The following is a 12,463-nucleotide window of genomic DNA, read 5'->3' on the forward strand; positions in this document are numbered from 1 at the left end:
TTAGGTAGTTTAAAGAAATATACATTAAATAATTATTGAACAATTAGATTAAATCCCCAAAAATTGCTTATAGACGTTTACCTATTACGAATACTAATTACATTAGAGGTAGCAGTATAATACGCCTTAAATGACAGCAAAACTTCCATCACAGAGGTAATCCTTTCAGGTAAAACGCTTTTCAAATACATCATCCGATCTGAACTTCACCATTTCAGCATCTACAACAGGAAGCTATTATGGAAACCCTTGTAACGAGTCTACAAATAGGTTCCAAACAGAACGCCAGTCTACCTTGCTCTTTTTTCTCTCTCCTTTCTTCCTACTTCTCTCAGTTTAATTACAACGCTACACCCTAATCGGTAAACGTCTAACACATAAACGCCACACAAAAACGGTGTTTCGCCCATCAACAACCGCGAATCCATCATTACACCCATCAGTCCATTTCTTCGATCCCTTCATTTAATCCAATTACCCGAAAGATGCTGCAGATATCCGATCCCCTAATTGTTTCCAGCGTCCGTAGATCAAGACGCTTTCACACTGCTTTGCAACGGTGCCACCCTTGTAACGGGCGTGAACGATTTACGCGACACGGACAGAGAAGGAAGCTTCACAATGAAACGTGTGATTACCGATTTCAAGACCAGACTAACGTACGGTGGCTGTTTTCGAAGATCGCTCAGAATCGAGTAATCAACCGCGTGATTACCGGCATGAAGATCGAAGATAATACGCGAAGCGGGTAATTCCCATCCGGGAAAATCATCAGCCGACGAAGGCGTGCGTTCTGGGAGAAAAGAACCGGCATGGGATTAATCATCATAGCGTCAAGTTTCATCCGTGAAATCACTGTGAAATGCTCGATGAAAAGATAGAGAGGTCATGTGCTTTACTACTATACTTGATCTACGCTACATCATCGGTCTTACTCTTTACGAACGTCATCGTTCGCTGCGTTACAATCATTGATACGTTAGCCTCGATGCGCGAAGAATCGATACTTAAACGTAACTTAAACCTGTTACGAATTTCTATTTTTCAACGTTGCTCTGAATTTACCTAACTTGTAATTTTGTAACGTTACTGTATGATGAGGACCAAAGGTGGATGCACGAGATTCGTTTAAAAAATTCTTACGCCCATGTTCGATAAATTGAAAATTGAAGGAAATGATGCCAAGTACGTTGGAATACAAATTAATGGCAAAAAGAACATAAGGTAAGTCTGTACAGGTAGGTCGAAAGATCGTTCTTGTAAAGCGTATGCGCTCACTTTTTATACTTTCACTGTGTAACTACGGTAGAACCTGGATCGTGCGAAGCGACGTGGACCGGGCCTATTTCGGATAATGGGAAACTCGCCTAATACGGGAAATACGTGTAACAGATGCAGAAATCCAGAGAACGCGCATAAAAATATAGAATACTCCTAAATTATAGCGCTTGTAAATATTCAACAGGCGAGATACAATCATCTAGATCGCAGATATTAGATTTCATTTCCTTAATTGTTCTCGGAAAAAATATGAATTTGCATGAATATTCTACCCTCTAGCTTTTTATTAACGACATCCACAAGATACAGCCACTTATGAGACATAAAATAACAATGGCTAGGAATTCCGCACGTGCCATTAACGTTTGCGATTCGCGCGTGATTCCTGCTGCCGCAGGCGCTTCGATCCTCCATGTATAAGCGTGGTTCCGCGCGGCGGGACGATTTTCTAGCGCGTTGGTTAGAACACACCGGAACCGGCTGGTTCTCGCGTATTCATCGCGCGTTATTGCTACGCGTATCGCATACTCGCGAGTATTTAAGCGAGCTACGTTCAAAGCGGAGAGGACGGTGGAAATTACTGTTCGCCTCGTAAATCGATGCAACGTGCAATTTACACCGCGAAACGGCGCTCCTTGCCGCCGTAAAGGCCCATTACGGCGTTGCGCGAGCCCGGCTGATATTAAAGCCAACATCTGCTTCGGGGCGTGCATCGATACACGGCTCACCCTTTTAAAGAATATTCCGAGCATATTCTATATCATACTGCTCCTTTCTTCTGATTTTTCGTATACTCTTATCGCCTTAAGTGCCTCGTACGTTATATGCTCGGGTGTTTAACCGTTAGGTTAGTAGACTATAAATTATAAACGATAGTGGGCAAGTTTGATTTTGAAGAATCAGTGCAGTAGACAAACGAAGGATGCCGATAGGTCGACTTTAATTATAACGAGGTAATTTGAAAGGTAGGCTGAGATTGCAGCAGCTATCTGCTGCTGCCGTGTATCGATACTTGGGAAATCTTTTTAGAAAATATTCCCAAGCTGTTATACTACATCACACTCGTCCGTTCTTATGATTTTTCTCACATTCTTATCCTATCTAGTACATTACGCACGCTCAGGTGTTTAGTGATTGAGTGAGTAGACTGTATATTGTAAGTAGTTATATATATGTATATTTATATATGCATATATTTATGAACATAATTAAAGAAGTGGAATCGACATAGAAATTTGTACATATTTTTATATTTTTATATTTTTGGAATCTTAAATTTCTAAAAAATGGAATTCTAAAAAGGTGGGCAATTTCGGTTTTTAAGAATTATTTAATGATACTAGTTGATAATACTAGTTGGTGAATTGTAATCACGGTGTTTGAAAGAATTTAGGTTGATGTTGAAAGCAGCCACCTGGTTCAGGGCGTGCATCGATACCTGGGGAACCCTTTGAAAGTATATTCCAAGGCTACTCTACATCATACTCTTCCTTTTGACATACTTCTATCGCCCTAAGCGTCTAGTACATTACGTACTCAGGTGTTTAATGATCAGGTCAATGGACTATAAATTATAAGCAAAAGTGATCAAGTTTCGTTTTGAAAAATGAGTAAAGTAGATAAATGGAGGATGCCTGTCGCTGGGTTTTGATTATATCAGGGTGTTTGGGAGTTAAGATGACGCTTGAGCTTGTAAATGAAGATAATCAGGTTTGGTTTGAAAAAATAATCAGGAAAAGCTAAATGCATAAAGCAACGCGTCAAGATTTATCGAGTTCAAACTTTTAAACTCGATTTTCTCGAAAACCAGGCTGCAAATGGAGAAACCTGTATCCTTCTTTTGCAACTTGTTTTCATGTGACAAAATGATTCGATCAGTTTTAATGATTTCAGTATTTTACGTCTTAATGCATTCCACCACTTTTCTTACGTTGAAACAACTTCATAAAATATAATCAGATAAACAAGTTTTACCTCGTTCGAATTTCAAGTACATATATTAAACACATAGTTACAACACGTATAACATAGTATATAATCCTAATTGGTTAGACCCGTTTTACAATGTACAAGATATTTTACGGTCCATATGCTAAATAAATAATATATATATATTATTTATTTAAAACCAATTAAATATTCAATTTCGCAACCCCGAAACTTATTACGAGCTCACACTTGCAGTGCCTGTAACGTGTACGTAATTCTAATTATAAATTGATCAAGTTCGCAAGTAATACATGTAAGATACAACGATTATTATAATCAATAAGAAACGATTATTTTCCTATAATTCATTTTTTAAATCAGTTTGATATTCATTTTCACAACCATACGATTCCTAGCAAAATACAATATATATGTATACATATAGAAGAGAACATTCATAACTCTCTCTTACTCTCTCTTACTAATCTCATCACTGGTAATGACGACCCTAAACCTACTACTGCCGCTATAAATAATTTATTTCCACGATCAGAAGCAAGACCATGGTACCGAGTTGCACTAATTACGTAGCAAGCAACGATCATAAGCAAAATGTTGCGAACGCCATCTGTGATAGCCGCTGTCCGGGCCCGTATTAATCACACAGACGATCGTAATTTCCACTAATTACGCTTACGATTATAACCGAAACGGGACGCGAAACTAATTACTCTCGCAACCGTAAGCAGAAATAAATGTACGTTTGCAGTGAAACCGCGCGGCGGCAATCTACCTTTGCTACGTTAATTATTCCTACGATCACGAGCGAAACGATTGAATTACACCGCACAGATGCCACTTCGAAAGATGGCGAATCTCATTTTCCTAGCAGTAGTATTTAAGTAATTCCATTTGAGACAAAACCAGATAACCTGTTACCATCGAGAACTTAAGCTCCTCGAGATACGTGTGATTCTATCGTCTCGCTCGGAATATACGAAGATGAAAGAAGGCTTCTCGAAGATACAAAATATATTTGGTTATCTCATAGAAGCATTTAAAGTTTCAGATTAATTAATGCGATCGTGAAATCAATTTACGTATTTAAGGTAGGAAATTTGATTAGAGCTAATTTACGGGGATTCGTGTAAAAAGCAGGATACAGAATAGACTTTTTTTATTTCTAGAAAATACAGGTTGTATATGTCTAACAAATATATTTTTTTTAACAAATATTTAAAAACAAATGAGCTCACATTTGGCTTAAGCTTAGGTTAGGTTAGATAATATAAAGAACAGAGTTGTGGAATTCATGTTTGAGATAGGTTAGGATTAAGTTCCATTTCTCAAAGAAATTATTTTAGCCTTTGTATTGGACACGTTTGTGTTACAAGTCGATAAAATTTGATTGTTAAAGAGAATATATACATAAATGGCTACCCATATTAATTGTAAGGTTAACGAAAGGTTACAGAAGGTGATACACTCGTCCAGTCTCACATCATTTTTCAGAAACCTTTCCACTTTCCTAAAACGGTGAATCTGCACGAAATAACTCCATTAAACCTTTCAAAGGCCAAAATACCATTGCTTCGGAATCCTAAAAGGCGACTCTCGCGCAAAATTAATAACTCGAGGCGAAAAATCGGCCACTCTCCCCTCCTAACCTCTGAAAAGAATTTCCATGAATAATTCATGATGAGACTCGATAATGGCACTTGTCGCGTAAAGATATGGAGAGATAATTAAGCAGACGTTAAACGAGAGTGTCAGTGGCAAATACCCAATGATTAATCGTAAATTACTGAAGTGATGGTTATTGATGACCGTGAGGGTGCTGCTTACGGTCTATTTTTCACATAAACGACGATATCGATCCGTTCGAAAGAGATTCGATCTCACGTGGGTATCGATCGAGCGTAAATTAAGGTTAGGTAGCGTCGATACGATGATCACGATTCCAGGAGTCGATGAAATCGTTTCGAGATGAGAGATGATCGGAGCTTAGAGAGAGGCTCGCGCGCACGTTTTGAAATTGTCGGTTCTGTGAGATGGCAATCTTCGAGTTTCCAAAGGGTAAATGATGATTTCATACACGATATTCTCGAGTACTTATAGGTTAGGTATGCAGGATTTAGAGATAAAGATGTTCCGGGATTGAGTTGGCACTTTTGAATCCATAATGTGAAAGTAATTTTGTAAGATTATGAAAATGATAGCTAGTTATGGAACAAGATTGTTGATAGTTATTTTTGCGTTATAAAGTTTCTCTGTGTTGGGAAAGATAAGGGAGATATTTATGTACGTCCTCAATAAATGGAATATCCTGTATCTCTGGAGAATAATTTTTTCCAGGATAAAGTGTAGAATAATCAAGATAAAGATAAATAAAAATACTTATAAATGTCTATGATAAATGGAATATCCTGTATCTATGTGGAATAATTTTTTCCAGGATAAGCTGTAGAATAATCAAGATAAAGAATAACAATGATAGTTATAAATGTCCATGATAAATGGAATATCCTGTACATATATCTCTGTATAATAATTCCATCCAAAATAAAACGTGCAACAATCAAAACATCATTTTCTTCAAGATCTACCATCCAAAATTTATATCGTTAGAAATAAAGAAAATACTTTTGTAGCCATCATAAATGAAACACGCTATACACGGACCTAACCAAAGATGTGCTCAACCTTCTATTCGGAATCTACAACTTTTTCCTCAAGAACTTCTCCGAGACTACTAAGGAGACATTTTTGTAGCCTCGATAAATGAAACATCCTGTATGTTCCCTAACCAAAAAACGCGAACATTCATTCGCTTGGAAACTTCAACCTTCTCTTCAACGATACTTTCATATCATTGATAACAAAAGAAATGTTTCTGTAACCGTACTAAATGAAACACCCTATATTCCTAATGTATACAGTAAACATGTATTTCATTCGCAATGAAACACACTTATAACATCATTCACGCTGCATCTATTTCCACTTACTAATAAACTGAAACAACCAGATTATCCTCATACCTTACCATGGAAGTTCTAATATCGTCCAGTTATTATCATGTTCCACAATATCGTACTTCAACTACAACACGCTTAACAATACACACAACCCATTATGAAACAGGCGTTAATTCACATTCACTATTCCAAACGAGTTTCTGAAAGCTGACACATTCATCTTTGCCTCACACTATTCCGTAAACACACTATAAAGGTAAATTATCTCGCATGTTCGAGTGTTTGGTGGAAAATTCGCGGATCATCTTGAATAGTGATTGTTCAAATCACGGTGATTTGCGATTCACGCGTAAACGTCGAGAGAACGCGTGACAAAAATTCAGGCCGCGTGCGGCCGCTCGTAAATTTCCGGGACGAGCTGGGATAATATATAGAATGGGACGAGAATTTATCGCGGACCATGCTGGACAAGGATTCTGCGTCAACGGAAAGCGTTGTTTCCCGAAATAATATGCTCGAAGCCAACCTGTGGTGCAACTATGCTACACATGTTGATGATTTTGGCAGACGTGGAAATTTTGGAAACTTGCACATGAAGAAAGATAATTGACTTTTATTATCTTCACGTGCCGTTTCTAAATTCTTTCTATATAGTTTAATTAATTTATGTTGCTTTTTGCTATTAATAATAATTTTTTATATAATCTATTTAATTTCTTCTGAAGAAATGAAAAATTTGTGAATGAAGAACAAATGATAATTGGAAATTTTGATTGATGTGTGAAATTTTGAAAATTACAATTTTCTATCTAAAATTCTTAGGTTTCCAATGCATATTACATTATAAATAATAATCGATAATTTTAATAATCAAACTTTGACATCATCTTCTTTAAAGCTTAAGTAACTATATAAAAACAAGATTTCTAATTGAATATAATAATTATAAACAGTATATCTGTATATTTATTTAGGACTCTATTATTATTCTCTATTATTTTTGAAGAAATATTATAAGTACTGTCCATAAAAACATCCAACTTAAATCATGCAACAAACACTTCTACCACGAAAGGAAACGATGATAATCACGTAAGCAATATTTCTTCGACCGAGAAATTGAATTTCGATGGGATATAAATTTTCCAGACAGCATCTTTTTAACAGGTTAATCATTTCTCGCCGTTGAATGGAGCCATGAAACCGCGAGAAACGTGCGAGAAATCAAAAGGATCAAAAGTCTTGGAAGGTGTCCATACGAGAATTAAGATTGCACGGGCATCGTGTAAGTAAGTTTCGTACAAGGAGCAAAAAAATATGGATACCTAAATGTCATCGTAAATCTGCGGTAGCTGACGCGGCCCTGCCCACCAAGCGTGCCTGCAAAATATACACTGACGATAATTTACTCGACGCGGATCCGTTTCCATGTAACTCTTCCGACGAAAACGTGTAATAGCCCCTCGTTTCAAATCCGTGGAAATAGTTGCAAATTATCATAGACAATACACGATGTCTTTACGAGCACCGAAAAGTTTGTTATGAGGACGTTAACTCTTTTGATGACTATCGTATGTATGTCTTTTATAGGTTAGGTTATAAATTTATGTAAATAGTAATCTTGTCTATAAATGACATTAAAAAGTATATGTCCATATGAATATTATTTATGTAAAAGTGGTATATGTATTTTAAAACACATCTGTCTTTTGCTGGTATTCTAGTTTCAACAGATTCTTGAAGTTTGCTTTTATTAATACAAGCAAAAGACTTGTGATCAAAGAAATTATATGTAAGTACTGATCTATATAATTACCAAGAAAGAAAACAGATTGAATTCCATCTGAAACTCTCTGTATGATATCTAACAAACTCTTCAAAAAATTCCAAACATTGGTTTTAAAATATAATTTTACAAAATTATTAAAATGAAGCTTACTATGTAAAATATTCTACAGAATCACCAAATACAAAATAAATCTCTAAGTAGAGATATGAAATTCTTTGTATAATCTTCATTAGAAAACCTTTATTAGATTCTAAAAAAGATTCCAGTGTAAAACCTTATAAAATTATTACATTGAATCTTACTGTATAAACTAACCTATAGAATTACCAAAAACAAAATATGTAAATCTCATGTGAAACTCTTCATGGAATCACCAACATTCTCTTTATTAGATTTTAAAAAAAATTTTAATGTAAAACCTCATAGAACAAATAAACTGAACTTCTCCCTTAAAATCTCTCTCTTATAAATGACATTTATAAGAGACATTTCTCTCTCTTATAAAAAACATTGTACCAAATCCATAAACCAAAATCTGCCATATAAAAAAACCTATAGAAATGCAAAAAAAAAATCTAACCTTATATAAAATTTTCTATACAACCAAATGAAATAAAAGAGAAACGTCATATATACCTTGAGTTTCATTCGTAAACACATCGTTGCAGCCAGTGAGTTTTGCTCGGTGAAGTTGAGTCAAAGGGATACGCATGCTTCCTGTTTGATTCCACGGATCGCAATAAATGATTATTACTTCATCCCCGTGCGCCTGTCCAGAATTTGAATTGTTTCCGAGTGCGTCGTGTGTGGTGGCGGCAAATCGACGCCATTAAAATTGCACGAATGAAGCACATAGGCAACCACTGAAACAACCGGCGGCTGTGAGAACAATTTCTGTCGAAGTTCGATAGCCCACGGCGTTTATCTTTGTCTGCGTATCGCGAATCCTTTGATTGAATCTCGCCCGGCACTTTTATATTTTTACGAGTCGGAATCGGAAGATACAATCGAAAAGTCGGCTTGTATCAGTTACACCGGAGAAGCTACGCTTGAATGTTTTTCTGATTTATTGCGAGCGATTGCAACGCCCTCATCAAGTTCTGTTCACCATAATGGAATATTTCATACATTATTGCGATGTTATTGTATTTATACACTAATAACATCGAAATCGTAGTATTGATAGATTTCGTTTTAATTGTATTGAAAAATATGTAAAACTGGTATTTATATATACGTTTTTCTTATTTCTATTGTTATGTCTACTTTTTTGAAAACAATAAAAGATATTACTAAATAATACTACTTTAGGACATTGCTAAATTAGAGAGACTGATGTATAAAATATATCGTATTATTACGCATCTTCTATGTGTGGAATGTAATATAATTATGTATACATAGAGGAACACTAATTCTTATATAATAAGTGTTATTCTTGGAATATTTATATAATAAGTGTTATTCTTTGTTTCATAAAAGACACTGTTTTTCATTGAAGTGGATTGTAAAGTAATTACATCTGAACTTATAAAAAATGAAATTGATGATACACAGAGATAAGACAAATGCAACACCATATCACAAAGATTTCCAGAGCCTTAGAAGCTCAGATATGAAAAAGATATTTTCAACATTAATATCATATTTTATACTTTATCTTATTGGCAAGTCTTTACAATTTTTCAGACAAGACAACCAGTTATTAAAGCATATGTTCACATGATCAATAAAAACAGGTTTGCGGAAAAAATTCTTCTAACCAAACGTAACCTAACTTCTTCCGTTCATCGAAGAATCTAAGGCTTTAATCATAGTCATGGATATCAATTTTCTCCAATACAATTCCTTAACTACTCTCTAACCGCTTATCAGTCCCACTGAGCAAACAATCATTCATTTTCGTTAACATAACTTCAACCGCGCTTTAAAAGCAATTATAATCGATCGACACGATATTTCAACCGAACGACTCGTGAAACGATACTAACGAGCGCAAGGACAGATCATGTTAAAATAGTCAGAGATATCCGCGTTGTATTTGCATTTAATCGCGGGTATTTCGTTTATCATTAACAATCTTGTCCTCTCGAGACCAGTGTACGATATTAATTGTACAGTAAGACGTATATTAATAATGGTTACCGGTTATGTGCACAAAGATAGCACTAGCCATGTAATTAGCGACAGTTTGATGGTAATGCACCTGACCAAGAGATATCGTAAAGATGAGGAATCCGTTCTTCCCCGACGGCGATCCATTCAGATACTTGCTGATTATAATTTACCTTCGTCTACACGTATTATTGTTTCCGCTGTAACAGAAGAAGCTCATGCAAATCAGCCTTTATTAATCATTTCAGTGTTACACGGTAATATAGAATATATGGAAAAGTAAAGTAAAATCAAATAATAAAATTATTGCTGTTCAAGTGCATTATATTTATATGAATACACGTAATTTACTAACTGAATTAATGATCCTTCGCTATTCTCTGTTTTATGATTATGATGGAAAATTTGATTCCGATTATAATTTTATGTTATAAAATATGTATAATAGTATTAATATAGCTTACTACAGTATTAGATGGTTTAGATCTTTATGAAATTAAGTTTAGTCATTGCTTCGATCATTCCGATTTTTCATAACCTCTCCGGTAAAATTAGAAATATTTTAGATATTAAGCAAAATCACGTTTTCAAGCTTCCACTTATTGAACTAAATTAAGACTTTGACTTTCAACCATCTAATATCGCAAATATTAAATAAGAAATAAAATTCTCAAGCTTGATAAACTCTATGTGTAGTATCAAACGCAGCGTGCTTTAAAATATTCACCAAAGTAAATATCCGCTTATTTCTTCATATATACCGCTTTCTCCTAACCTGTTACGTCAAACACGAACATCCGAAAACAAGTCAAAGAAACGCTCTATTTCAACCACTCACTGCAACTAAAATTTCAAACCAGAAGTCACACGATGCATCGCAAACGAATTCTAGCCTCTTAGTCATGCATATCCCGCGAGAACAAAATAAAAAGTGCGAAAAGAAACTTAAGTGAACAAAGTCGAACACAAGGTTGACGTAAGCACATGTGGTGGCGTGCGTGGCGGACACCTCGAGATCGAATAAGCCCGGCTCGTTAATTACAAGTTTAATTAGTTACGCCGCGGTCGCGGTGTAACGAGCGGTTTGTATGGCAATAGAGCCGAGCGTCGCAAAAACCTTCTTGAATTTGCATAAAAGCGTACCTACGACGTAGCACGCGGACGGCTGCAATTATGGGCGAATTTATTAGGGAAGTGGATGGTTGGCGCGCCGGCGCGAGCGCGCGCGCAACGTCGCGCTTAATGGCGCGCGTTTTCTAAATATAGGACGCGAACGAAGGCGAACGAGGACGACAGGAAGAGGTGTACGACGAACGTGTCGTAAGAAGGCTTCCTGCGATTCACTCGGGCCGGAATCAGGCGTTATTCGTATGACTGGACATGTGTCTGCCCTTCCATTGTGATCGACCATCACTAACACTGGTTGCTACTGTTGCCCGTGAGAAACGACCCGGCGGCTTAATTAAAGGATTTACTTTCGCCACGAGCCACGCGTTCGCATCTTCGCTACGTGCTGTGGATCGTGAAACGTCGAATCGATCGTGGGGTCCCGGTTGTCGCATATCGGTGCATAGAGGAAATCGATGGTTTGAGCGAGGTAAAGCGCGCGGGAAGCTATGTTGAGCTAAATTTAACTTTTATTGAAAACAATTCCGTACCTATGTATCGAAGCAAATATTTTTAAGCTTAGTACAGCGTAACTTTAGTTTCAAGTGGATGCCAGGCTTTAGGCGTTTCAATTAGTGGGCCGGAAATTGGTAGAATTGTAGAATGCTTGATAGCTGGTGTTTAGTATTTTGTATTTTATCTGTATTTTATAATATATAGGCAGAATACCCGGTACTTAATGAACAGTGAGATTTAATGAAGTTTGTAAATACCGTCGATGATAAGTGGATGGTAAAAGTAGGTAGTTAAATATTTTGTTGATATTTTTCATTAGCGAATAAATATATAGCAATGATAAGTACTTTCTAGAAGATCTCAGTGAACAGATATTTTTAATTGTTAAATATTGCAGAAATTAATAAATTGATGTATAAATATAAATTTTGATAAGAAACTCCCTTCGAGTCGTTACGAGCCGCAGCGCAATCCGTTGATTTATAGACTCTGCTAATTAACAGAAGCAGGAAATCACGAGAGAATTGCTTGAGATTCTGTCAAATGTAATGAGAACAATATAAATGGTGCCATTAATACAATTTTCTACATAAATGTAAATTATTACACTAATCACTCGAATCACGTGAGGTACTCGTATCTGGAGGAACTGTGTGTGCGAAGTCGCATATCCTCTATTGCTATTCCAGAAGGAAACAATTCTTTGCGATGACTTGATGCTTTCTTAAAAATTGGTCAAAAGGAGAAA

At 36.0% G+C, this 12,463-nt stretch overlaps 1 long non-coding RNA gene across 3 annotated transcripts in view; it reads right to left on the reverse strand.

The window, feature by feature from the left end:
- Positions 1 to 11,229, reverse strand: part of LOC132912339 (uncharacterized) — a 115,315-nt gene extending 104,086 nt beyond the window's left edge. For all 3 annotated transcript variants that reach the window (XR_009659180.1, XR_009659181.1, XR_009659179.1), the window contains exons 1-3: positions 10,854 to 11,229; positions 10,123 to 10,292; positions 8,614 to 8,840 (exon numbers count right to left, since the gene is read on the reverse strand). This is a non-coding gene — a long non-coding RNA (uncharacterized LOC132912339). The remainder of the gene's footprint in view (positions 1 to 8,613; positions 8,841 to 10,122; positions 10,293 to 10,853) is intronic.
- Between the last annotated feature and the right edge of the window lie 1,234 nt (positions 11,230 to 12,463).

Source organism: Bombus pascuorum, chromosome 11, assembly GCF_905332965.1.
Source record: "Bombus pascuorum chromosome 11, iyBomPasc1.1, whole genome shotgun sequence".
Lineage (NCBI taxonomy): Eukaryota > Metazoa > Arthropoda > Insecta > Hymenoptera > Apidae > Bombus > Bombus pascuorum.